Source organism: Mirounga leonina, unplaced genomic scaffold, assembly GCF_011800145.1.
Source record: "Mirounga leonina isolate KUSES-001 unplaced genomic scaffold, KU_Mleo_1.0 Mir_169, whole genome shotgun sequence".
Lineage (NCBI taxonomy): Eukaryota > Metazoa > Chordata > Mammalia > Carnivora > Phocidae > Mirounga > Mirounga leonina.
In genome coordinates, this window is record NW_023270431.1 from 19,900,088 (window position 1) to 19,927,277 (window position 27,190).

At 37.2% G+C, this 27,190-nt stretch overlaps 1 long non-coding RNA gene and 1 other non-coding gene across 7 annotated transcripts in view; both read right to left on the minus strand.

The window, feature by feature from the left end:
- LOC118017370 overlaps positions 1 to 27,190 on the minus strand; it is a 683,373-nt gene that overhangs the window by 290,275 nt on the left and 365,908 nt on the right. The gene's annotated exons all lie outside the window — the stretch shown is intronic.
- Positions 24,442 to 24,563, minus strand: LOC118017462. The gene has a single exon (XR_004681163.1). It is a non-coding gene; the product is annotated as a small nucleolar RNA SNORA20 (small nucleolar RNA).

The window sequence follows — 27,190 nt, forward strand, 5'->3', positions numbered from 1 at the left end:
GAGAGCATGAGAGGGGGGAGGGTCAGAGGGAGAAGCAGACTCCCCACCAAGCAGGGAGCCCGATGCAGGACTCGATCCCGGGACTCCAGGATCATGACCTGAGCCGAAGGCAGTCGCTTAACCAACTGAGCCACCCAGGCGCCCCTCTCTCCTATCATTCTTAGCTACAGGGGAAAGACATTGAGCTTCCCAGTGACATGGATGTCCCTCTCACCAATGCAATCCTTGTTGCTTTGGTAAATTGTATGTCTCCATAGCTCTCTTACAAGCCTCCTACTGTCAGCTGGTAGGTTTTCTAGGTGTACATAATGTATCCCCTCTCCCTTCACTTTTCTCTGCCTATTGATTCCTACCTCAGCTGTTAGTCACAGTAGGTCAAAAATTTCCATTTCATTTAGAACAGGCATTTGTTTTTTTCTAAGCTCCCAAGGATCATCCTAGCAGTACATTAACACCTTTTTTTCTGAAATCTTGTCAGGGAGTTAAATTCTATATTACAGAAGAGTGGCAAATAAACTCTCATTTATCTAACTTTATGTTCTGCACCCCTGATCCAGCACCTCAAGAAGAAATCCTATAAAAACTCTCTTGGCCCCTGCTACCCTATGTTAACCAGGTCTTACTGAGTCTTTGGTATATTCTTTTTTCCTCTTTAGCAAACCTAGCACTTCCCTGGCTGGGTTATACTGTAAATTGATCTTAGATACTGGTTTGATGGTCAGGAGAGGAGGTGGAGATAGATCCCGAAAGGGATGTATATTGTCTTACAAAGCAGAAGGGGGAAGCCCTAGCCTTTAGTAGGTATGCTTGGACCACTTCTGTGGACTCAGAGAGATCTAGAGGATCTAGGAATTCAAGATTTACTGACAAATTGACCCAGATGGCCACATCCCTGGCCCAGAATTCCATGTTTTCAGTAGGCTCTTGATCATGGAATATCACATTTGCCACAGTTAAAAAGTCAACTTTCTTTGGAGCTCTGCTACTCTTGTAAAGTTCTTTTCTTCCCTTCCAGCTGCAGGAATTGAGTCTCTTTTTGTGCTACTAAGAATGCCTTTTGGCTTTCAGAGCTCACATTTAACTAATTATTTATTACCCTCAGCATTTGAATGTCTTTCTTAAATGTACCAATAGTACTGAGCAAAGGCTGATTCCATAGTACTTATAATTACGATCCCCACAACCTTTCAAATGCCTAAGATAGTCCCCTAATGGGGGCATTTCCTTTCACTAGCATCCCATTTCAGTTCACCATTTGTGAATGTTTTAACAGTATACCACTACAACATGTTGAGGTCTATGAGTACTCTACTTGCCAACAATGATGGAGTCATTACCAGTTGGCCAGAGGGAGATCCAGTTCACTTTACGGTCTACTTCCTGGAACCACTCCTGACATAATCAACTGTCAGAGGATACATTGCCTGTGAGAGAAACACTGAAATGAAGACTTGTATGCAGGATATTTTTTGGTAAAATGCTCTTGGGAACAACACCTACTGAGGAAGGGAAAGCAGTATTAGGACAGACAGACAAGTTGAACTGCAATGCAGTCCTCTAACAGAGGCCTCAGCCAATCCTCTGGGAAGTTCTGGAGCTGGGAATGGCCCTCCAAAGTAGTCTCAAAAGGAGGCAATGAGGTTGGACTTTGTATCTTCCTCAATAACTAGTTATTGGATGCAGGCTGCCCCAGGGAAGGGAGCAAACTTGGATGAGGTGGCTTCCTCTAGGTAAGGGCAATTTCCAGAGAAAGGCTTAGCTAATAGCTATTAGTAACCAGCACTTCTGTAACCTGGAGTAATGAGTGCTATGGTTCTAGAAGGGTAGTATCTGAATTGCATATAATATAATCCACTATATCTGTCACTACTGAATCTACTTTTGGATGAGCTTAGACCTCTATACACCTTTCAGAATCACTCTGGTGGCAAAGAAACTTAGAGCCAAGAGAGTTCTTGGATTTATGATTAAGGAGACACTTTGAGAAAATGGAATCTGCCCAAGAAATGGCTCATCTCAAGTGTCCGAGAGTTTGACATTACTGCTGCTGCTTTCAGTATAATCCACAATTGTTCTAAAGATCCAAGACAATTACTTATTTCTTCCCAAGAAAATCTCTTCCAATTTTACAAGTGAGGAAGGAATGTCATAATATTTAGAATAATAGAATGAGTTGGTATGCTTCTAGTAAAGCCAACCCTACAATTGAATTTATTAAACTGATCCTCCTGTGGATAAATGGCCAGAAGAGCCAAAGCCTTCTCACCATCTTCTGAGTTTGATCTATGAGCCTGCACAATATAACTTTTCAGGACAAGAATTTCTGTTAACCCTTTATAATATGTTATTTTAATGTAACATTTCTTTTCCTTCCTCAGCAGGTGTTGTTCCCAAGAGCACTTTACCAAAAAATATCCTGCATACAAATCATCATCATCCAGTCAGTCAAAATGCTTGTTAAATTCTTTTGTGCCTATGACAAGATCTATAAGATACTGAGCTATTGCAATATCGGTGACTCTCAAAGGTAAAATATGCAATTTCTTTCATCAGCATTTCATGTGTTAAATGTGACTTTTCTGATTTTTCACTATGCATTTTTTAGAGTCAATAAGAAATTTTGTAGTAATCATTGACATATCAACTTCTAGAACTAAAGAATTCACAAGGTTCAGAAGCAAATTCCTTGGTCTAACTTCAACATTTGAATTCAGTTTAACTTAGATCCAAATCCCTGCAGTCTTCAAAGTGAACTAGAGCCCCCAATACCTAGAGTACCATATTTCTGATGATACTTGTATGACACTTCACCTGTGGTGGAAGAAGAAATCAATCATGCATTGCTGTTAATCAGTAAACCATGAGCACTGATCAAAGGATTAAACAGAACACGACATTTTTTAGCTATCAGCAATATTTAAATACTTTCCAGAATGCTAAAATTTGAAGACTTAATCCAAATACAATATAAACCAATTAATGTAAAACATACCTAAAGAAATAAGTATCAGAATGTGAATTCATGTTAAATTGTTTATAAATAATGAACAGCTCAGGGAAGTTGGTTTTACATAGAGTATATTCTTCCCTTGCCATACATTTAGGAAAATGAAAATATATTACAGTTGGAAAGTCATTGAACTGGTTTTTGCCAATGCTTAACACTTTTCTTCTGGATCCCACATTCAAGCAATCACTTGAGACTATGCAGAAGCTTTAACCTTTTCTAGACACAACCCAAGGATAAAACTGCTTGGCTTCTTTCTGTACAGAAGAGGCACTGAAAATTTTTAAGGCTCTAGAACTACATTCCTCATCAATATGCAAACCATACTACAACTTACTAAAATTCTGTGAGGATGATACTATTATTCCCATTTCAGAGATGAAGATTCTGAAACACAGGAACGTTAAATATCTTTTCCCAAGTCACACATTTAGTAATAATAGAAACATCATTCAATCCTGGGCAGTTTTCTTGGAGAATTTGTGGCTTTAATGCCTTGGCAATTCTGACTTCTGCCTATATTATTTATATATATTAATGTAATATTATAATAATATTATAAAATAATATTAAGAGAATCAGGAGTATTTGAGAAGAAGACTCCAAAATTTAAAAAAAACAGGAATTTTGCAAATTAAGCTGATTACACCATTTGATCATGGTTTTCCCCATCAGGTATTTGCATTTGTTTGCAAATCTTCACAAGAATCATAACTCTCAATGGACCATAAATGTTTTGGACACTTACATAGAACTAGATGGATAATTTTGTTGGTGGCATTGCTATGTTTTGCTATTGAGTTATAGAAGTTGTTTATATATTTTGGATATTAATTTTTCATAAGATGTATAGTTTGCAAATATTTTCTCCCATTCTATAGGTTGTCTTTTCACTCTTTTCAATGTTCCCCTTGCTCTCCAGAAGTTTTTACTTAGATGCAACCTCACTTGTCTATTTTTGCTTTTCTTGCCTGTGTTTTAGGGTTATATATGAAAAAAAAATTGCTAAGACCTATTTAAGTGAGATTTTTCTCTATTTTGTTTTAGGAATTTTATAGTTTTAGATCTCACATTGAAGATTTTAATCCATTTTGTGTTGATTTTTATATATGGTGTGAGATATGGATTCAATTTCATTCTTCTGCTTGTGGATATTCCATTTTCCCAAAACCATTTAGTGAAGAACTGTCTTTTCTTTATTTTGTATTCATGGTGCCCCCATTGATGTTTAGATGACTATGGTGGGTTTATTTCAGGGCTCTCTATTCCATTTTATTAGTCTAATATGTCTGTTTTTATGCCAGTACCAAACTTTTTATTTTATAGCTTTGTAATATTTTGAAATCAGAAAATATGATGCTTCTAGCTTTTTTCTTCTTTCTCAAGATTGTTCTGGCTATTTGGAGTCTTTAGTAGTTCCATATGAATTTTAGGGGTGTGTGTGTGTGTGTGTGTGTGTGTAAAAATGCTATTGGGATTTGGATAGAGATTGCATTGAATCTGTAGATCTCTTTGAGTGTTAGGAACATTTTAATATTAATTCTTCTAATCTATGAACATGAGATATCTTTGACTTACATTGTCTTCAATTTCTTTCACCGATGTTTTATAATTTTCAGTATACAAATCTTTCACCTCCTTGGTTTAATTTATTCCTAAGTATTTTATCCCATATGGCTATTGTAAATGGAATTGTTTGTTGTTAATTTCTTTTCCAGATAGTCTGTTGTTCATGTACAGACATGCAACTGATTTTTGCATGCTGATTTTTGTATCTTGCAATTTTCTTGAATTTATTAACTCTGAGAGGGTTTTTGGTGCAGTCTTTAGTGTTTTCTATACATAGGATCATGTCATCAGCAAATACAATTTCATTTCTTCCTTTCCAATTTGATGCCTTTTATTTCTGTTTCTTGACTAATTGTTCTGGCTAGGACTTCCAGTACAACATTGAATAGAAGAGGTGGAAATGAGCATCCTTTTTTTTTGTTTCTGATCTTAGAAGAAAAGCATTCAGCTTTTCACTATTGAGTATTAGATTAGCTGCAGACTTGTTATATATGGCCTTTATTAAGTTGAATTACAGTTATTCTGTACCTGATCTGTTGAGTTTTTATCATAAAAAGATGTTGAATTTTGTCAAATGCTTTTCCTACATCTACTGAGATGTTCACATGATTTTTTTATCTTCCATTCTGTTAACATAGCACATCACAGTGATTTGTTTGCATATGTTGAACAATCCTTGAATCCAGGGATAAATCCTGCTTGATCATGGTATATGATCCTTTCAATGTGCTGCTGAATTTGGTTTGCTAGTATTTTATTGAGGATTTTTGCATCAATGTTCAAGAGTTTGAAAAGGATTGGTACTAATTCTTTAAGTTTTTGCAGAATTCACCTATGAAGCCATTTGATCCTGGGCTTTTCCTTGTTGTAAGGTTTTTGATTACTGACTCAATCTTCTTACTTATTATTGGTCTGTTCAATTTTTCTATTTATGGATGATTCAATCTTGATGTTTTAATTACTTCTTCATATCCTTAAAGCCTTGTATTGTTGTCTTCCACTTGAAGGAGTTACCTTCTCTAATCTTACTGACTGGCTTCAAGAAAGACCATAACCAGTCTGCCTGGTTAGAGATTCTTGTAGTCTTTCAAACCTTTTCTACTGGTGCACCTGCTCCACTCCTCTTATTCCTTCTTTGGAAGGAAGATTAGAATTGTGTGCTTCCCTTTGATTCTGCAAATCCAGGCTGGGTACTGAGAGTCATTTGTTTATTTTCTCCAGGGAAGTGTCCTGAAGTGTCAAGGTTGTGTGCCATCTCCCAGTGCAACAGAGTTGAGCCAGCTGCTGATGTTTATGTGTTGCATGTGGGAGCTTCTGGAAGGTCTGTGATGGCTCCCATGTGCCATTCAAAGAGGCTTCTTTGTGCTCACTTGGCAGAGGAGTGCCTGTTGCTGGTAACAGGAGGGCATACAGAGAGCTGGGAGTGTGTATCTACCCTCTGTGGGGTTTCCGGATGAGGGGTCCTACAGATTAGTGAGTGGGGCCCTTGGTGGAGACCTTGAGCATGTTTATAGGATCTGCAGCCTGTTGTTTTAAGATCCCCTGGGTGCTGTGAGCCCCACCCTTCTCTCTGCTTCTAGTGGTCCTGAGATTTCCCAGCCATGTCAATCCCTTCAGTGTTCTAGATAGAGCAAGACAGAAATGGACCTCTTAGACAACATCCTAAATGGCTGGGAAAACTGAGGGCACATTTTGCTCTCACTCTCCTCCTTGGGAAAAATCAAGAACTGAAGGGGTTTCTCTTCCCCCAGAGTTGTGCTTCCCTGGGGGAAGGGTGACATGGATGAAGTGAAACTGCTCTTCCCTTCTTCAAAGCATCAACTCTCAGATATTTTGGTCCACTAAAGGTGCTGGAACTTCTCAGGTGTAGTCTTGGCCTCCTATAAAGGTATTCTCATCTAGGACTAGTTGTTAAAAATCAGTGTTTCTATGGGAGGTACAAGTGCTGAGACATCCTATTCCTCCATCTTGCTGACATCCTTCCTAATCTTAATTTAATAAGGATTTTATCATGATTTTTTTCTACATCTATTAAGGTGGTCTTATTGGCTTTTTATTTTAATCTATTGATATGATGAATGATGTTTAAAGATTTTTGTGATATTAAATCTTCCTTGAGTTCCATAGGTAAACTTTAACTTCATCATATATATTTTGTGCTTTATACACTATTATATATTTAGTTTGCTAATTTTCTGTTCAGAACTTTTTCACTTATATCCCAGGCCAATATTTTTCATTTCTTCTGCCCTTGTCTGGTTGTGATATTGAATTTATGCCTTATAGAATGAATTGGGGACCCTTTCCAGTACTCCTTCACACTTCTGAAGATTTTATATACAATTAGATGATCTGCTCACTGAAAGCTTTTTATTGCTCATGTGTAAAACCATTTAGAATTGATGTTTTCTCTGTGAGGAAATTTTCTCATCAATAGTTTTTTTTTAATCTCTACTACAAGAAACTATAACTTAGAAAATTAAAACCTACAATTTCTTAACTTTTTTTATCCAACTTAAAAAACTTAGATTAACTTTGTAACTTGACACTCTGATGACAAAAACTCATCAAACAATGTCAATTAAAGGATGAAAACTATGTATCTTTCCAAAAAATATTAATGTTAAAATATTATCTCACCCACAGCATATTCATTCTTGTTTTTCTAAGGACAATGCTAGCAGACCTACATTACTACTTCTCTTTTTGTTTACTACTTCTCTTGTCCAAACTTTTCAATATTGTAATTATAGTTGTATTATAGTCAAATAATTGCCCCATTTACAAAACACTTGTACTGTTATTTACTTGATTTTTTAATTTTTTTTTTTTACTTTTTTTATGGTAAACTTAAACATAAGAAAGGGCTTAGTTTGTATCTGATATATTCTTTACCAGTTTGAATAACTATCAAATTATAGAAAATAATGTATCAAATATACAGTCACCTGCTACTCTCCATCCCCAGATGATGAAGTTAATATCAAAAAAACACATTTTTTTCATTTTTGAATACATCAGAATGTACCTCTAACACAGTAGTTCTAACAGTGTGGTCTTGTTGACCCCTCATGGTCCCCATCACCCTTTCAAGGAATTTATTTTCAAAATAATAAAGATGTTGATTGCCTTTTTCTTTCTCCTCATGAGTGGACAGTGAGGTTTTCCAGGGGCTATGTGACATGTGATATCACAAAGGAACGAATGCAAAAGCAGATACTAGAATTCATCTGTTTTCTATGAAGAAAGTTATTTTAAAGATTTGCAAAATGTAAAGTGCCACACTTCTATTTTTCTTGTTTTGAAAAATATAGTTATTTTTATGAAAATATGTTAATGTGTAACTAGATTATTTTTATTTTAAATGAGTTAATTAATACTTTATTTTAATTTTGTGTTTTAATTTATAATACATGCATATTAATAGATATAAACCACTTAAACAAAATAACTTTAGGGTCTTCAATGATTCTTTAAAGTGCAAGAGATCCTGAGACTCAAAACTTTGAGAGCAAATCCTCTCATGTATAATACCACTCTTAGGTAAAAACTAACAACAGTGCCATAAGGTCATAAAATAGTCCAGTCAGAATTCAAATTTCCTCCATTTGTAATCACTTCTTAAATTTGTTGAAATCAGAATGCAAATGAGGTCTTTAAGTCCCTTTAAGTCTATAAATTCCTCATTGGTTGTTTTTTGTGGTTGTAGTGTTGTTGTTTTTTTTTTTTTTTTTTCAATTTATTTGTTGAAGAGAGTAGGTTGTTTTTTCTGTATAGTTTTTGCAGTTTCGTTTTTGCTGATTACATTCCCATGCTGTCATTTAACATGTTCCTCTGCTCTGTATATTTTCCATATAATATTATTTACATGTAGAGGCATGAACAGATTCAAATTTAATATTCTTGGCAAAACACCTGTAAAAAAACCTGTAAAGGGTTTTTTTTCTCTATTTATGAAGTTACTAATCATTGATGGTCATTACCTAGAACCGTTAATTTGCTTGAGGTTACAAAATGATGATATAATAACTCTGTAATTCTTTAAGTTTGTAAACAGAATACCTCCATAAAAATAAATTTTTTGTCTTTAACTGTTTCATCTATTTGGAACTATTTTCTTCTGCAATTCAGAATAATTGCAGAAAACTTGCTAAATCTATTTGGTCTCTTTGTAGGCTGTCTCTTCTCCATAGCTAAAACAGAACATTTGTGATAATAATTAGAAGATAATCTTCACACCCAAAACCAGTTAAGCCAGTAGTAAAGAACTTAACTTCCTTCTTCAGTCTGCACTCTGGGTTGGGAGGTAGGGCAGGCAGGAGACTATAGAAAGAAACATCTTCCCACCAAAAAATATGTGAGGTGTTTTACTTAACACACTCTCAGAAAATCTATGAACTGAAAATCATACTGTATTTCTACTTGTGATTTCATTTTGTTGAAAGCTACCTTTGTCCCTTAGGAACAGGACTGAAAACCTGAAGTAGACTCTACTGGTGTGTGCTGTAATGACTTTAAAAAAATTATCTTCTACAATACCAGCAATTTTGCTGCCAGCCCTGGAGAAGGCCATTAACTTTTAGGAGACTGTTTAGTCCAACAGCAGCAGAGTGAAAGTGAAATGCACTTGGAGCAGTAGATGTTGTGAGGGCCTCCTGCAGGTTACTGGCTCATCTGGCCCACAATGTCAAGTTGTCTGGCTGCCCATTGCTTAAGTACCGGTGTACATTCTTCACACAGATGCTGTATATTTTGCTTTCACTCTGCATAAATTGTCAGCATAAATTCAAGGCAGCATGTATGTCTGTTATCTAAATTCTTAAGTGTTTCATTTCTTGTGAATAAACGAAGTATGAAACGTGATTTTTTTTCTTTCTTTAGTTTCTGCTGAAAACTTCAAAAAGGCTGAGAAGACATGTGAATTGTCATGATTCTAAGGGTGCGGTATGTCAGTGTTTTCAATCAGGCTTCTTCAAAAGCTTGTTGAAAGTGTTTGGTAGATTGATTCAGAAAGGAGTCTAAGGATGCATACCTCAGAGAAGCCTGAACGTGCTGGCCACAAATTCACACTTCTGTGTCCTTTTTTCCAATTCAAAAAGGGTGAAAAAAATAAATAAACATAAAAAAAAAAAACCCAAAGGGGTAGTGTAAAACATTAATTCAACAGTAACAACCTCAGCTCTTTAATTCTAAACATTCTGGTTAGAAATGAAAGGATTTCAGAATATAAGAAAAATGTGTTTTTTCTTATGTGGCCAGAGACAAAGGTATAGTAATAGCCAAGCCATGAGAATTTGCAATATGGTGCTTCAATTTAATAGTAATTCATTTTATAAATTTCCGATGCTAAGAATGATTTTGGGTGGTACATTATAGGGAATAAAGAATTTTTATACACATTTTCTTAGTGAAAAATCACAAAATCCCCAAGAACTTTCTGTCTCCAAAGCCCAGTGCTCTTTCTTTCATTCAGTCCCCACCTAGGTTTCATCTGTTTTGCTTTGTGCTTTAGTGAAGTGTTTAAATATATAATCTCCTTGGTCTTGGACTTTCCAGCCTCCAGAACTATGAGAAATAAATTTCTGTTGTTTATAAGCTACCCAGTCTATGGTATTTTGTCATAGCAACCCAAATAGACTAAGGCATTACATAATGAGAAAAAATGGCATCATTGACAGAAATAGAGATGCTAGATTGGGGAGTTTTTTCCTCATACAAAACTACATATTTTCATTTGAGGCTCTCTTAATTTCAGATTCAGTTAATTAAAAAATGATTCTTTAACTCTAATCTTAACTAAATCCCACGTAATCCAACTACCTGACTGACATTCTCACTTGGATATCTAAAGGGCATATCAATTATAATGCTGCCCAACAGAGGTTTTAACTTCCACTCCTTGACAATTGTTCTTTCCTGAATCTTCCTTGCTCAGTAAATATCTCACTTTCTACCCAATTGCTCAGGTGAAAAATCTAGAGTTATCCTTGATTCTATTTCTTTCACTTCAACACCATCACTACTATCATACGATCCATCAACAAATATATTCCACCTAAAAAACATATTCCACATCTGTCTATTTCTCTTTATTTTCACTATTTTCATCCTGGTCTAAATCACTGTTATCTCCAGCTTTGATTCCTGCAAAAGTCTCCCAGATGGTTTTTTCCCTTCTACTTGTGCTCCTTTATAATCCACATAAAAGCCAGAGTAATGTTTTAAAAACATGAAACAAATTTTTTTTAAACTCCCACATCAAATTCTTCAGTAGTCGTCTACTGCATTTAGAATAAATTCTAAATTCCATGGCCCATGAGGTCCTACGCAATCTGACTTGCCCTTACCTGTGACTTCTCCCTCCTTTATCCTTCACTCCCTGTGTTCTTGCCAAATTGCCCTCCTAAAATGGGCCAAAATCTTTCCCTCCTTGGAGTGTTTGTCCTTGTTTTTCCCTCATTCTAGAGTTGTCTGTTTCTAGACCTCTGCATAGCTGGTGCCTTCTAGTCACTCAGTCTCAGCTCAAATGTCACTTCCTCACTGACATTCAATTGTAAGTAGGCTTTCCCACCACCCTAAACCATCACTTTCTATGACAACATCTTACTTTTATTTATTTCATAGCATGCATAAAAAATCTTATTTATTTGGTTATTCGTTTATTGCTGCCTCCTTACCCCAATGCCATCCCATGAAGGGAGCTTCTAGTCTGTCTGGTTCACCCCTCTATTTCTTGTGTCTGGCATACATTCAGTCCCCACTGAATATTTGTGAGAGGAGTAAATGAACAAAGTCCCTCTTTTTGTGTAAATCAGTATAATTCTGGCTATATAGAATTCCCATTCTGCTAGTCTCAAAGATGGGAAAATATGAGGGTAAATGTACACTTTTGTGCAAGGGTTGCTACAGATTCAGATTTGCACAGTGGAAAACTTATTTTCATAAAGGAAAACAAAGGTTAAATTGTAAGAAATATTTGGAGATACTTGTTGACAGTTATGCCCCCATTTCATGGGTTCTGCAAGTCTATAAACAACAGAAGCCCCAGCCACATCTTGGCTGGTATGCTACTGCTTTCTATAGAGTGGGGAGAAAACTTGGCTTGTGGTCCAATGGAACATGACTGGTGGCTTGAGAGACAGCAGGATTAATGCTTTCCAGTGTGACAGGATCTCTCACCCTAGACTTCCAGAGGGCAGAGACCAAGGACCACATAACGACACAGGCCAGTGTTCTGACTTCTGGCAAACATACAGGCCCCAGGGTGAATAATGAGTTAGGCCTGGCAGATTACATGTTGCCCCAAGAAAAGATGAAGAGAAACAGAACAGGGATGGACAAGTGCCCATGGGAAAAGAAGAGTATTAGCTCTCACACAAACCACTGTGCCCTGAGTGACTGGCTTAAACAGAAATCTGGCAGCAAGAAAAGGAACTGAAGAAAGCAAAAAATAGCAGACAATCCCCTCCCCTCTCATTCTTTAGCTTTCTGATGAAGGAATAAAACATTGCTACCAGATGTATCATGTGATGACATTAATTATCTTTCTTCCATCATCAAGAAAGAATTGATTCATATCATCATTAGCGTAAGACCACTTTAGAAAAAGTAGTATATTGCAATTTTTAATAATTCCAACTCTGGTCCCACACAAACTTGGACACAGGTTATGGTTTTATCACTTAGTGCCATGACACCTTTTACAATGGGGATACTTAACTATGTAAGTAAGAATGGATAAGGAAAACATAGACTATTCATGTAAAAAGTTTAATTCAGCACATGGAACACAGAACTCTCAATAAATAACAAAATATAAACAAGATATAAAATTACTATTTTACTATCTAATCTTTCTTTTTTCTGTCAATGGATAAAGCAAGTGGCCTAAACAAATGTAAATTTTCTCCACAAAGAGTCTATTGGATGTTTTGAATTTGACAAAAATTGGGAGGCTAGAAAAAGTAATTGTTCTATATCTAAAATATGTGTATGTCTAGATTTGCCCTTAGGGTCAAGCATGAGCTGCAGAATTTAATTTTTAAAAGCAATAATCAAATAGTGAATGAATAAATATAATTTTAGAATTAAAATAGAAACTTTATTCTAACTCTATGTACTATTATTTCCCTCTCACCAATTTAGCAAGGAATAAAAAGCTGAATGATGACTTTTAACAATAATATTGTGTAAAGAAACAGGTACACTGTTGTTGTAAACATAAGTAAATGCAAACTCCCTGGGAAACAATTTCTCAATCTGTGCCAATCACTTTAAAAGTTATTTCTCTTTGATCCAGCAATCTCATTCCCAATAGCTTATCCTAAGGAAATACAGGAGTTACATAAAGATATATGAATAATTATTTCATTTTAGGAATTTTTCTAAAAGTCTTTGCCCCCAGAAAACTTGATCATCCATTATTTCAGATTTTGCTAAATTATGATAAATATTTTGTAGTCACTAAAAATGATAATGTAAATACACATTGTAATTAAAATAGTCATATAACAATTAAAAATTGTTAATTAACCTATAGAAGACAGGCTGGGAGATTGGCAGAATAGGAGGACCCTAAGATCACCTCATCCCATGGATACAATTAGGTAACACTAGCATCAGTGTAAATAACCCAGAAAACAACCAGAAGACTGGCAGAATAAACTCCACAACTAAAGGTAGAGAAGAGGTCACATCAAAGAGGGTAGGAAGGATGGAGATGTGGTGGGGAATGAAATGGACTGCTGCTATCTGTGGTTGGGAGGGGGATGCAGGCATGGGGAAGGGTGAGAAACAGACTATCACACCAGGGAGTCAGCATGGGTAACACAGATCCCTATAACATCTGGCTTTGAAAGCGAGAGGGGATGGATTTTGTGAGTTTTTACAACTAAAGGGACTTACAGCCTAGAATTTTAAAAATTAGTGGGCTCAGTTCTGGGAAAGCCTGGAGGGCAATAGGAAGCTTAGTCCCCTACCCTAAAGAGACAGCATAACAAACAGCCCACAGAGATACAGGATATAAGCAGCTGTTTGAAAAATTCCTGGGGCATACGGGAGGGAGAATTATTTACTCATCTCAGAAGGAGACTCCTCCAGGAACAAAGGAGCTGTCAGGTGATATCTCCATCCCCTGCTCCTCAGCATAAACACATGGCCACCTATAGGAACCATACAGTGCCCATGTTCACTAACTTGCTTACATCAAGCTCTGCCCCCTCCCCCCAGTTCTTCAGCAAATCCACCCTTCCCAGTCATGCCTGCCTCAGTCCCAGTGCTACAGGTCCCCTCCCCCAGAAGACCAGTGCCAATACCATATCTCCCAACCCATGCATTTTGGTGGTGGCAGTGGCAGCACTGGGCTCTGCAGAAGCTTGAGGCATACCTTGGTAAATCTGGGCGCTCCGTCCCAACTGGGGACCAAACTCTGCCTACAACAGCCAAAGAGAGCCTTTGTAGATGACTGGGCTGAAGGAAAAATCGACCAGGACAAAACTTCAGGGTGCATGTAATATACATAGAAAATACCCTCTGAAGCACTAGGTTCTGGGTAACTGGGGACGCTGCATTGCAGGGCACTACAGGACCTTTTCTTCATATAGCCATTATTTTCAAGAGCAGGAAACACAGCTGACTTTCCTAATACACAGAGAAACAGACAGAAAAAAAAAAAATGAGGAGACAGAGGAATGGGTCCCAAATGAAAGAATAGGACAAAACCACAGCAACAGACCAAAGTGAAATGCATATAAATAATACACCTGGTAGAGAATTTAAAATAATATTCAAAAAGATACTCACTGGACTTGAGAAAAGAGTGGAGTACAACAATGAGACCATAAACAAAGAGATAAAAAAGAACCAATCAGAGATCAACACAATAAATGAAATTAAAAATACACTAGATTGAATAAATAGCAGGTTAAAGGAAACAGAGGAAAAAATTAGTGACCTAGAAGTCAGAATAATGGAAGTAATCAAGCTGAACAAGTAAGAGGAAAACAATTATGTAAAATGAGAATAGACAGAGAATTCAGCGACTCCATCAAGTATTATAGGGATCCGGGAAGAAGAAGAGGGAGAAACGGGGGCAGAAAATTTACTTGAAGAAATAATAGTGATGGGGAGGAGGAGCAAGATGGCGGAGGAGTATGAGACCTAAATTTCATCCGTTCCCAGGAATTCAGCTAGATAAGTATCACACCATTCTGAACACCTACAAACTCAATAGGAGATCGAAGAAAAGAATAGCAGCAACTCTCTGAACAGAAAAGCGACCACTTTCTGGAAGGTAGGACGTGCAGAGAAGTGGATCTGAGGCCATATACAGGAAGATAGACCACGGAGGGAGGGATCCTCTGTCAGCCAATACCGGCAAGTGATAGAGCAGTGGAGCACAAAATTGGAACTTTTAGAAGTCTGCTCTGCTGAGGGATGTCGCTCCAGTGGCTAAGCAGGAAGTGGAACCCTTGCTGGGACAGTGTGATCTCAGGACTCTTGGCATCACAGAAAGACCAGGGGTGCCTGAGTGTGGCAGAGCTCCTAAGTATCAGAGCAGGGAAGCTGGCTGCAAAGATGGAGCTGAAGAGTGGGCTCTCAGCTTGGGGCTGTCATAAACCATGATCTGTGGCATAGTTGGGCCACTATTCTTTGAGCAAGGACCTAACAAGTGGCAGATCTGGGGAGACTGCCCTTCCTCCCTGGGGAGGAGCAGCACGGGAGTGCACCACAGGAATCTGCTGGGTTGCAGACTCCAGAGTCATGTGCCAGAGACAGAAATGCTTGGTCACAGGCTGGGTGAGCACGGAGTGCGGCTGGAGACCAGAGAGACAGGAGTGATTGCTTTTCTCTGGGGGTGTACTGAGGAGTGGGGCCCCAGTTCTCAGCTCCTCTGGGGTGGTGATTGGGAGGACAGCATTTTCACTCTCGTCTCCAAAGCTGTGAGGAAAGTTTGCAAGGAACAAAACTCCCAAGAGCAAACCCAAGCAGATTACTTAGCCCGGCCATAGGCAAGGGTGGTGCAATTTCGCCTCCGGCAAAGACATTTCAGAATCACTGCAACTGGCCCCTCCCCCAGAAGATCAGCAAGAACAGCCAGCCAAGACCAAGTTTACCGATCAATGAGAATGACAGAACTCCAGCACTAGGGGAATGCAGCACATAGAATTCATGGCATTTTTCCCCATGATTCTTTAGTCTTTCAAAGTTAATTTTATAAATTTTCTTCATTTTTGTCTTTTTCTATATTTTTTTAAATTTTTTATTTTCCCTTTTTCAACCAACAACTTATCAATCCCTTTTTTTTAAGATTTTTATTTTTCATTTTTAGAGTCATATTCTATCCCTTAATTGTAGTTAACCTGATTTATATATATATATAAGTTGTTCTCTCTTTAAAATTTTGGGATACAGTTTCTTCTAACAGACCAAAATATATCCTAAATCTCTAGTGTATGGCTTTATTCTAGTCTCCTGCCTGATCACATTCTCTCCCTCTTTTTTTTTTAATTTCTCTCCTTTCCTTTTCCAAGCAACTTCTTATCTTATCAATTCCTTTTATAAAATCTTTTATAATTATCATCTTTACGTCATATTCCATCCCTTCATCGTATTTACTCTTATTTTTGTACATATATAAGTTTTTCTTTCTTTAAAATTCTGGGAGGCACTTTCTTCTAACAGACCAAAATATGCCCAAAATCTAGTGTGTGGCACTGATCTATTCACCAGCCTGATCATATTTGATCATATATTTTTTTTTAATATTTTATTGATTTATTTGACAGAGAAAGACACAGCAACAGGAGAACACGAGCAAGGGGAGTGGGAGAGAGAGAAACAGGCTTCCTGCCAAGCAGGAAGCCCAATGTGGTGCTCTATCCCAGGACCCTGGGATCATGACCTGAGCTGAAGGCAGATGCCCAATGACTGAGCCACCTCTTTTCTTCCTTTCTTTCTTTCTTTCTTCTCCCCCCCCCCCAGTTTCGGGTCTCTTCTGATTTGTTTAGTGTATATTTTTTCTGGGGTCATTGTTACTCTATTAGCATTTTGTTCTCTCATCCATCTATTCTCCTCTGGACAAAATGACAAGATGGAAAAACTCACCTCGAAAAAAAAAACAAGAGGCAGTACTGACTGCCAGGGACCTGATCAATACAGACATTAGTAAGGTGTTGGAACTAGAGTTCAGAATGACGATAATAAAGATACTAGCTGAACTTGAAAAAAGCATAGAGGAAACTACAGAATCCTTTCTGGAAAATAAAAGAACTAAAATTTAACCAAGTCGGAATCAAAAAGGCCAATAATGAGGTGTAATAATAAATGGAGGCTCTAACTGCTAGGATAAATGAGGCCAAAGAGAGAATTAGTGATATAGAAGACCAAATCATGGAGAAAAAGAAGCTGAGAAAAAGAGAGATAAACAACTACTGGATCATGAGGGGAGAATTTGAGAGATAAGTGATACCATAGGACAAAACAATATTAGAATAATTGGGATCCAGAAGAAGAAGAAAGAGAGAGAGGGGCAGAGGGATATTGGAGCAAATTATAGCAAAGAACTTCCCTAATTTGGGGAAGGAAGCAGGCATCAAAATCTAGGAGGCACAGAGAACTCCCTCAAAATCAGTAAAAATAGGTCAACACCTTGACATCTAATAGTAAAACTTACAAGTCTCAGAGACAAAGAGAAAATTCCAAAAGCAGCTCGGGACAAGAGGTCTGTAACCTACAATGATAGAAACATTAGATTGGCAGCAGACTGATCCACAGAGACCTGGCAGGCCAGAAAGGACTGGCATGATATATTCAGAACACTAAACGAGAAAAAAATGCAGCCAAGAATACTATATACAGCTAGGCTGTCATTGAAAATAGAAGGAGAGATATAAAGCTTCCAGGACAAACAAAAACTAAAAGAATTTGCAAACACCAAACCAGCCCCACAAGAAATATTGAAAGGGGTCCTCTAAGCAAAGAGAGAGCCTAAAAGTAACATAGACCAGACAGGAGCAGAGACAATATACAATAACGATCACCTCACAGGCAATACAATGGCACTAAATTCCTATCTCTCAATAGTTAACCTGAATGTAAATGGGCTAAACACCCCAATCAAAAGACACAGACCCATCGATATGCTGCCTGTAAGAGACTCCTTTTAGACCCAAAGACATCCCCAGTCCAAAGACACAGATCCATCAATATGCTGCCTGCAAGAGATTCATTTTAGACCCAAAGATGCCTCCTGATTGAAAGTAAGGGGATAGAAAACCATTTACCATGCTAATGGACATCAAAAGAAAGCTGGGGTGGCAAACCTTATATCAGACAAATTAAATTTTAAACCAAAGACTATAATAAAAAATGAAGAAGGACACTATATCATACTTAAAGGGTCTATCCAACAAGAAAATCTAACAATTGTAAATATCTATGCCCCTAACATGGGAGCAGCCAATTATTTAAGCCAATTAATAACAAAATCAAAGAAACACATCAACAACAATACAATAAGTAGGGGACTTTAACACCCCCCTCACTGAAATGGACAGATCATCTAAGCAAAAGATCAACAAGGAAATAAAGGCTTTAGATGACACACTGGACCAGATGGACTTCACAGATATATTCAAAACATTCCATCCCAAAGCAACAGAATACACATTATTCTCCAGTGCACATGGAACATTCTCCAAATTAGATCACATCCTAGGTCACAAATCAGGTCTCAACCGGTACCAACGATTGGGATCATTCCCTGGGTATTTTTGGATCACAATGCTTTGAAACTAGAACTCAATCACAAGAGGAAATTCAGAAAGAACTCAAATACATGGAGGCTAAAGAGCATCCTACTAAAGAATGAATGGGTCAACCAGGAAATTAAAGAAGAATTTAAAAAATTCATGGAAACCAATGAAAATGAAAACACAACTGTTCAAAATCTTTGGGATGCCGCAAAGGCGGTCCTAAGAGGAAAGTATATAGCAATACAAGCTTTTCTCAAGAAACAAGAAAGGTCTCAAATACACAGCCTAACCCTACACCTACAGGACCTGGAGAAAGAACAGCAAATAAAGCCTAAACCCACCAGAGCAGAAATCAATGAAATAGAAACCAAAAGAAGAGTAGAACAGATCAACAAACTAGGAGCTAGTTCTTTGAAAGAAATAATAAGATTGATAAACTCCTGGCCAAACTTATCAAAGAAAAAAGAGAAATGACCCAAATAAATAAAATCATGAATGAAAGAGTAGAGATCACAAACAGTGCCAAAGAAATACAAAAAATTGTAAGAACATATGAGCAACTATATGTCAGCAAATTAGATAATCTGGAAGAAATGGAGGCATTCCTAGAGATGTATCAACTACCAAAACTGAACCAGGAAGAAATAGAAAACCTGAACAGACCTATAACCACTATGGAAATTGAGGCAGTCATCAAAAATCTCCCAACAAACAAGAGCCAGGGCCAGATGGCTTCCCAGGGATATTCTACGAAACATTTAAAGAAGAATTAATACCTATTCTTCTGAAACTGTTCCAAAAAATAGAAATGGAGGGAAAACTTCCAAACTCATTTTATAAGGCCAGCATTACCTTGATCCCAAAACCAAAGACCCCATCAAAAAGAATTACAGACCAATATCCCTGATGATCATGGATAAAAAATTCTCACCAAGATAACAGTCAATAGGATCCAACAGTACATTAAAAGGATTATTCACCACAACTAAGTCGGATTTATTCCTGGGCTGCAGGAAAAGGTTGGTTCAACATCCGCAAATCAATCAATGTGATAGACTACATTAATAAAAGAAAGAACAAGAACCATATGATCCTCTCAATAGAGGCAGAAAAAGCATTTGACAAAGGACAGCATCCTTTCTTAAAACTCTTCACAGTATAGGGATAGAGGGTACATACCTCAATATCATAAAAGCCATCTAGGAAAACTACACAGCCAATATCATTCTTAATGGGGAAAAACAGAGCTTTCCCCCTAAGGTCAGGAACATGGCAGGGATGTCCACTATCACCAACGCTGTTCAACACAGTCCTAAAAGTCCTAGCCACAGCAATCAGACAACAAAAAGAAATAAAAAGCATCTGATTCAGCAAAGAAGAAGTCAAACACTCACTCTTTGCAGATGATGTGATACTTTTTGTGGAAAACCCAAAAGACTCCACCCCAAAACTACTAGAACTCATACAGGAATTCAGTAAAGTGACAGGATAGAAAATCAATGCACAGAAATCAGTGACATTTCTATACAGCAACAACAAGACAGAAGAAAGAGAAATTAAGGAGTTGATCCCATTTATAATTGCACCCAAAACCATAAGATAGCTAGGAATAAATCTAACCAAAGAGGCAAAGGATCTGTACTCAGAAAACTATAAAATACTCATGAAAGAAATTGAGGAAGACACAAAGAAATGGAAAAACGTTCCATGCTCATGGATTGGAAGAACAAATATTGTGACGATGTCAATGTTACCTAGAGCAATCTACACATTTAATGCAATCCCTATTAAATACCATCAACTTTTTTCAAAGAAATGGAACAAATAATCCTAAAATTTGTATGGAACCAGAAAAGACCCTGAATAGCCAGAGGAATGTTCAAAAAGAAAAGCAAAGCTGGTGGCACCACAATTCCGGACTTCAAGCTCTATTACAAAGCTGTAATCATCAAGACAGTATGGTACTGGCACAAAAACTGACACATAGATCAATGGAACAGAATAGAGAGCCCAGAAATGGACTCTCAACTCTATGGTCAACTACTCTTTGACCAAGCAGCAAAGAATGTCCAATGGAAAAAAAGACAGTCTCTTCAAAAAATGATGTTGGAAAATTGGACAGCCACATGCAGAAGAATGAAACCGGACCATTTCCTTACACCACACTGAAAAATAGACTCAAAATCGATGAAAGACCTAAATGTGAGACAAGAATCCATCAAAATGCTAGGGAAGAACACAGGCAGCAATCACTTCGACCTTAGCTGCAGGAACTTCTTCCTAGAAAGATCACCAAAGGCAAGGGAAGCAAGGGCAAAAATGAACTATTGGGAGTTCACAGCAAAAGAAACAGTCAACAAAACCAAAAGACAACCGACAGAATGGGAGAAGACATTTGCAAATGACTCATCAGATAAAGGACTAGTATCTAAAATCTATAAAGAACTTATTAAACTCAACACCCAAAGACAAATAATCCAATCAAGAAATGGGCAGCAGACATGAACAGACAGTTTTCCAAAGAAGACATCCAAATGGCCAACAGACACATGAGGAAGTGCTCAACATCACTCAGGATCAAGGAAATCCAAATCAAAACCTCAATGAGATACTACCTCACACCAGTCAGAAGGGCTAAAATTAACAAGTCAGGAAATGACAGATGTTGGCAAGGATGCAGAGAAAGGGGGACCCCCTACACTGTTGGTAGGAATGCAAGCTGGTACAGCCACTCTGGAAAACAGTATGGAGGTTCTTCAAAAAGTTGAAAAAAGAGCTACCTATGACCCAGCAATTGCACTACTTGGTATTTACACCAAAGATACAAATGTAGTGATCCGAAGTGGCATGAGCACCCCAATGTTTATAGCAGCAATGTCCACAACAGCCAAACTATCAAAAGAGCCAAGATATCCATCAACAGATAAATGGATAAAGAGGACATGGTATATATATATATATATATATATACATACACAATGGAATATTATGCAGCCATTAAAAAAACAAACAAAAAACCGAAATCTTGTCACTTGCAATGATGTGATGGAACTGGATGGTATTATGCTAAGCTAAATAAGTCAGTCAGAGAAAGACAAGTATCAAGTCTCACTGATATGAGGAATTCTTTATCTCAGGAAACAAACTGAGGATTGCTAGAGTGGTGGGGGGTGGGAGGGATGGGGTCGCTGGGTGATAAATATTGGGGAGGGTATGTGCTATGGTGAGTGCTGTGAATTGTGTAAGACTGATGAATCACAGACCTCTACCTCTGAAACAAATAATACATTATATGTTAAAAAAAAAAAAAAAAGAAGATAGTAGGAAGGGAAAAATGAAGGGGGGGAATCGGACGGCGATACAAACCATGAGAGACTATGGACTCTGAGAAACAAAATGAGGGTTTTAGAGGGGATGGGGGTGGGGAGGTGGGTTAGCCTGGTGATGGGCATTAAGGAGGGCATGTATTGAATGGAGCACTGGGTGTTATACTCAAACAATGAATCATAGAATGCTACATCAAAAACTAATGATGTAATGTATGTTGACTAACGTAACATAATAAAATTAAATTAAATTAAAAAAATAAATAATAGTGATGAGCACTGGGTGTTATCTGCTACTAATGAATCATTGAACACTACATCTAAAACTAATGATATGTTGGCTAATTGAACTTGATAAAAAGTAAAAATAAATAAAATAAAATAAAAAGAAATAATAGCTGAAATCTTCCCTAATCTGGGGACGGCAACAGATATCCAAATCCAATAAGTACAGAGATCCCCCAACAAAGTCTACATGAGAAGATCCACACCAAAATACATAGTAATTAAAATGGCAAAATGTAATGATAAAGAGAAAATTAAAAGCAGTAAGAGAAAAGACAGTTGCATACAAAGGAAACTTCATAAAGCTATCAGAGGATTTTTCAGCAAAAACTTAGCAGGCCAGAAGAGAGGAGCATGAAATATTCAAAGTGCTGAAAGGAAATCCACAGTCAAAAAAACTCGATCCACCAATGCTATCATTCAGAATAGAAGAGATAAGGAGTTTTTCAGACAAGCAAAAGCTAAAGGAATTCATTACTACTAACCTAGCCCTGTAAGAAATGTTAAGGGGGTGGGGGGGTGCCTGGGTGGCTCAGTCATTAAGCATCTGCCTTAGGTTCAGGTCATGATCCCAGGGTCCTGGATTGAGCCCCACACCGGCCTCCCTTCTTGACGGGAAGCCTGCTTCCCTCTCCCACTCCCCTGCTTGTGTTCCCTCTCTTGCTGTCTCTCTCTTTCTCTGTCAAATAAATAAATAAAATCTTAAAAAAAAAAAAAAGAAATGTTAAAGGGTACTCTTTGAGTGGAAAGGAAAGATTATAAGAGTATGAAAAGTAGTAACACAAAAGCAGTAAAAATATATGTATCTATAAAAATCAGTCAGGGAGATTCACAAAATAAAAGGATGTAAAATATGCCACCATATACCCAAAATGTGGGGAAAGAGGAGTAAAGAATGGGTTCAAATTTAGGCAACCATAAACCTAATATAGACTGTTATATGAATAAGCTGTTATACACAATCAATGGTAACCACAAATCAAAAAACAGTAATAAGTATGCAAAGAGAAAGGAATCCAAGTACATCACCAAAGAAAGCCAGCAAATCATGAAAGAGAGCAAGAGAAGAATGGATCAGAGAACTATTAAAGCAACCATAAAACAAGTAACAAAATGGCAATAAATACATATCAATAATTACTTCCTTTGTAAATGGACTAAACTCTCCAATCAAATAACATGGATGATGGAATAGATAATGCTGCCTACAAGAGACTCATTTCAGACCTAAAGACACAGGCAGATTGAAAGTGAGGGAATGGAGATTTGCATTTATCATGCAAATGTATGTCAAAAGAAAGCCAGGGTACCAATACTAATAACAGACAAACTAGACTTTTTTTTTTGACAGCTCGCTATTTTTAATGTGCAATACTCAAGGTACAAGATAATGGCAACTAATGTTGTTATCAATCAAAGAGAAATCAGCTCAGTCATCAAGGGCTCCTGAGTGAATGACATCTTCATAACCTCCATGCTTATCTTTCCTTTCCAGGTATAATTTGATAAGATCATCAATTTGAAGAATGGTAATTGAAGCTTCTGTCACAAATTTCAAACTCTTAACTTTCTCTATGGTTTGTTCAAATATCCCTGCTTATTTGTTCTCTCGAGGTTTACCACTGACCTAATCAAGACCAATCCATTTGAGATTTTTGCATTCTGGGTTAACTTGAGCCTCATTATGGAAAGCTCTTAACTTTGCAGTGAGATCTGTGGAGTTTGGGGCAGCATTAACTGCCAGTGTGTTAGGAATAATAAGAAAAGATCTTGCAAACTCCGCAATAGCAAGCTGTTTTTGAGACCCCATGCTGGTTGTTTAGTTTTCAAGGTACATGGAGGGGGCTGCTTCTACAGCATCCCCACGTGGAACCAATCCCAAAGGGCATCATGTAAAGAGTGCTTCATCTCATCACATGTGAAACCATTTGCCCCACATAAGATAATTGGTGCAGATGTATGAGTCTTAGTGCTATTTTTTAAAAAAAGTGAAAGGGGCACCTGGGTGGCTCAGTTGGTTAAGCGACTGCCTTCGGCTCAGGTCATGATCCTGGAGTCCCGGGATCGAGTCCCGCATCGGGCTCCCCGCTCAGCAAGGAGTCTGCTTCTCCCTCTGACCCTCCCCCTCTCATGCTCTGTCTCCCATTCTCTCTCTCAGATAAATAAATAAAAAAAATAAATAAATAAAAATAAAAAAGTGAAATTCTTAAATCAACATTTTTTTTAAAGGTTTTATTTATTTGAGAGAGAGAATGAGATAGAGAGAGCATGAGAAGGGGGAGGGTCGGAGGGAGAAGCAGACTCCCCGCCGAGCAGGGAGCCTGATGCAGGACTCGATCCTGGGACTCCAGGATCATGACCTGAGCCGAAGGCAGTCACCCAACCAACTGAGCCACCCAGGTGCCCTTAAATCAACATTTTTATAAAATCAGTCTATATAGAAATTCATCATAATCACCTTGACTGAATCCTGCTTACATAGTTCATTCAGACATAAAATCAATATCTGGACTTCACAGAAGAGATGAAAATGTTACTCCAACTCCATTTACAACAGCCTATTGTTCTCTCCCATGTGTATAACTGCTTACTAAAAGACTAGAGCAGCAAATCAATGTAAAGGGACAAAATAAACTTTAACAAGAGACAAAGAAGGACACTATATAATAATAAGGGGGACAATCTAATAAGATATAACAATTGTAAATATATATGTACCCAACATGAGAGTACCCAAATACATAAAACAATTAATGGCTAACATAAAAGAACTAATCAATAGTAATACAATAATAGTGGGGGACTTTAACACCTCACTTACATCAATGGATGTGAATTGATCATCCAAACCAAAAATCAACAAGGAAAGAGTGGCTTTGAATGACACATTGGACTAGATAGATTTAACTGGTATATTCAGGAAATTCCATCCTAAAACAGTAGAATACACATTCTTTTCAAGTGCAGATGAAACAATATTCAGAACTTATCACATATTAAACCATGAAACAAGTTGCAACAAATTAAAAAATAGTGAAGTTATATTATGAATCTTTTCTGATAACAACTCTATGAAACTAGAAATAAACCACAAGAAAAATCTGAAAATCTGAAAATAGCATAAATACATTAAGGTTACGTAACATGCTAGTAAACAATGAATGGGTCAACCAAGAAATCAAAGAAGAAATCAAAAAGTACATGGCGAGAAATGAAAAAACTACATGGTCCTGAATCTTTGTGATAGAGTCAAAGTTATTTTAAGAGGGAAATTTATAGCAACATAGGCCTACCTCAAAATGCAAGAAAAATCTCAAATAAACAACATAACCTTATACCCAAAGGAACTAGAAAAAGGACAAAAGCCAAAACCAGAAGAAGGAAGGAAATAATAAAGATGACAGCAGGAATAAATGATATAGAAATTTTTTAGTTTCTTTCAGTTTTTTTAAAACAAAACAAAACATAATAGAACAGATCAATGAGATCAGGAGCTGGGTCTTTGAAAAATCAACAAAATTGGGGTACCTGTGTGGCTCAGTCGGTTAAGTGTCTGCCTTCAGCTCAAGTCATGATCCCAGGTTCCTGGGATCGAGCCCCGCATCAGACTCCTTGCTCAGTGGGGAGCCTGCTTCTCTCTCTGCCTATGCTACTCCCCCTGCTCATGCTCTCTCTCTCTCTGTCAGATAAACAAAATCTTAAAAAAAAATCAAAAAAATTGATAAACCTTTACCAGACTAATCAGAGAGAGAGAGACCTCAAATAAACAAAACCACAAATGAAAGAGGAGAAATAACAACTGACACCATAAAAATACAAATGATTGTAAGAGAATGTTATGAAAAATTATATGTCAATAAATTGGAAAACCTAGAAGAACTGGATAAATTCCTAGAAACAGATAACCTAAAATAATGAAGCAAGAAGAAATAGACAATTTGAACAGACTGATTATCAGCAATGAAATTGAATCAGTAATCAAGAAACTCCCAACAAACAAAAGTCCAGGACCAAACAGCTTCACAAGCAAATTCTACCAAATATTAAAAGAGTTAATACCTATTCTCAAACTATCCCCAAAAATAGAAGAGAAAGGAAAACTTTCACATTCATTCTATGAGGCCAGCATTGCCTGATAACAAAACCAGATAAAGACACCACAAAAAAGAAAATTGACCAATATCTCTGATGAACATACATGCAACAATTCCCAACAAAATATTAGCAAACAGAATCCCAGAACACATTTAAAAAAATCATTCACCACGATCAAGTGGAATTTATTCCCAGGATGCAAGTGTGGGTCAATATTTGCAAATCAATCAAGATGATACATCACATCAGTAAGAGAAAGGATAAAAATCATATGATCATTTCAATAGATGCAGAAAAAGCATATGACAAAGTACAACATCCATTCATGATAAAAATTCTCAACAAAGTAGGATTTAGAGGGAACATACTTCAACATAAAGAAGTCATACATGAAAAAAACCACGCCTCGATGTTTATAGCAGCAATGTCCATAATAGCCATACTGTGGAAAGAGCCAAGATGTCCATCAACAGATGAATGGATGAAGAGAACGTGGTATATATACACAATGGAATATCATGCAGCCATCAAAAAAAAAACCCAAAATCTTGCCATTTGCAATGAAGTGATGGAACTAGAGGGTATTATGCTAAGCTAAAAAAGTCAATCAGAGAAAGACAAGTATCAAGATCTCACTGATATGAGGAATTCTTAATCTCAGGAAACAAACTGAGGATTGCTGGAGTGGTGGGGGTGGGAGGGATGGGGTGGCTGGGTGATAGATATTGGGGAGGGTATGTGCTATGGTGAGTGCTGTGAATTGTGTAAGACTGATGAATCACAGACCTCTACCTCTGAAACAAATAATACATTGTATGTAAAAAAAAAAAAAAAAAGATAATAGGAAGGGAAAAATGAAGGGGGGGGCATTCGGAGGGGGAGACAAACCATGAGAGACTATGGACTCTGAGAAACAAACTGAGGGTTCTAGAGGGGAGGGGGTGGGGGGATGGGTTAGCCTAGTGATGGGTGTTAAAGAGGGCACCTATTGAATGGAGCACTGGGTGTTATATGCAAACAATGAATCATGGAACACTACATCAAAAACTAATGATGTAATGTATGGTGATTGACTTTAAAGTAAAATAAAATAAAATAAAACAACCATATCTAATATCATACTCAATGGTGAAAAAGTAAGAGATTTTCTGTAA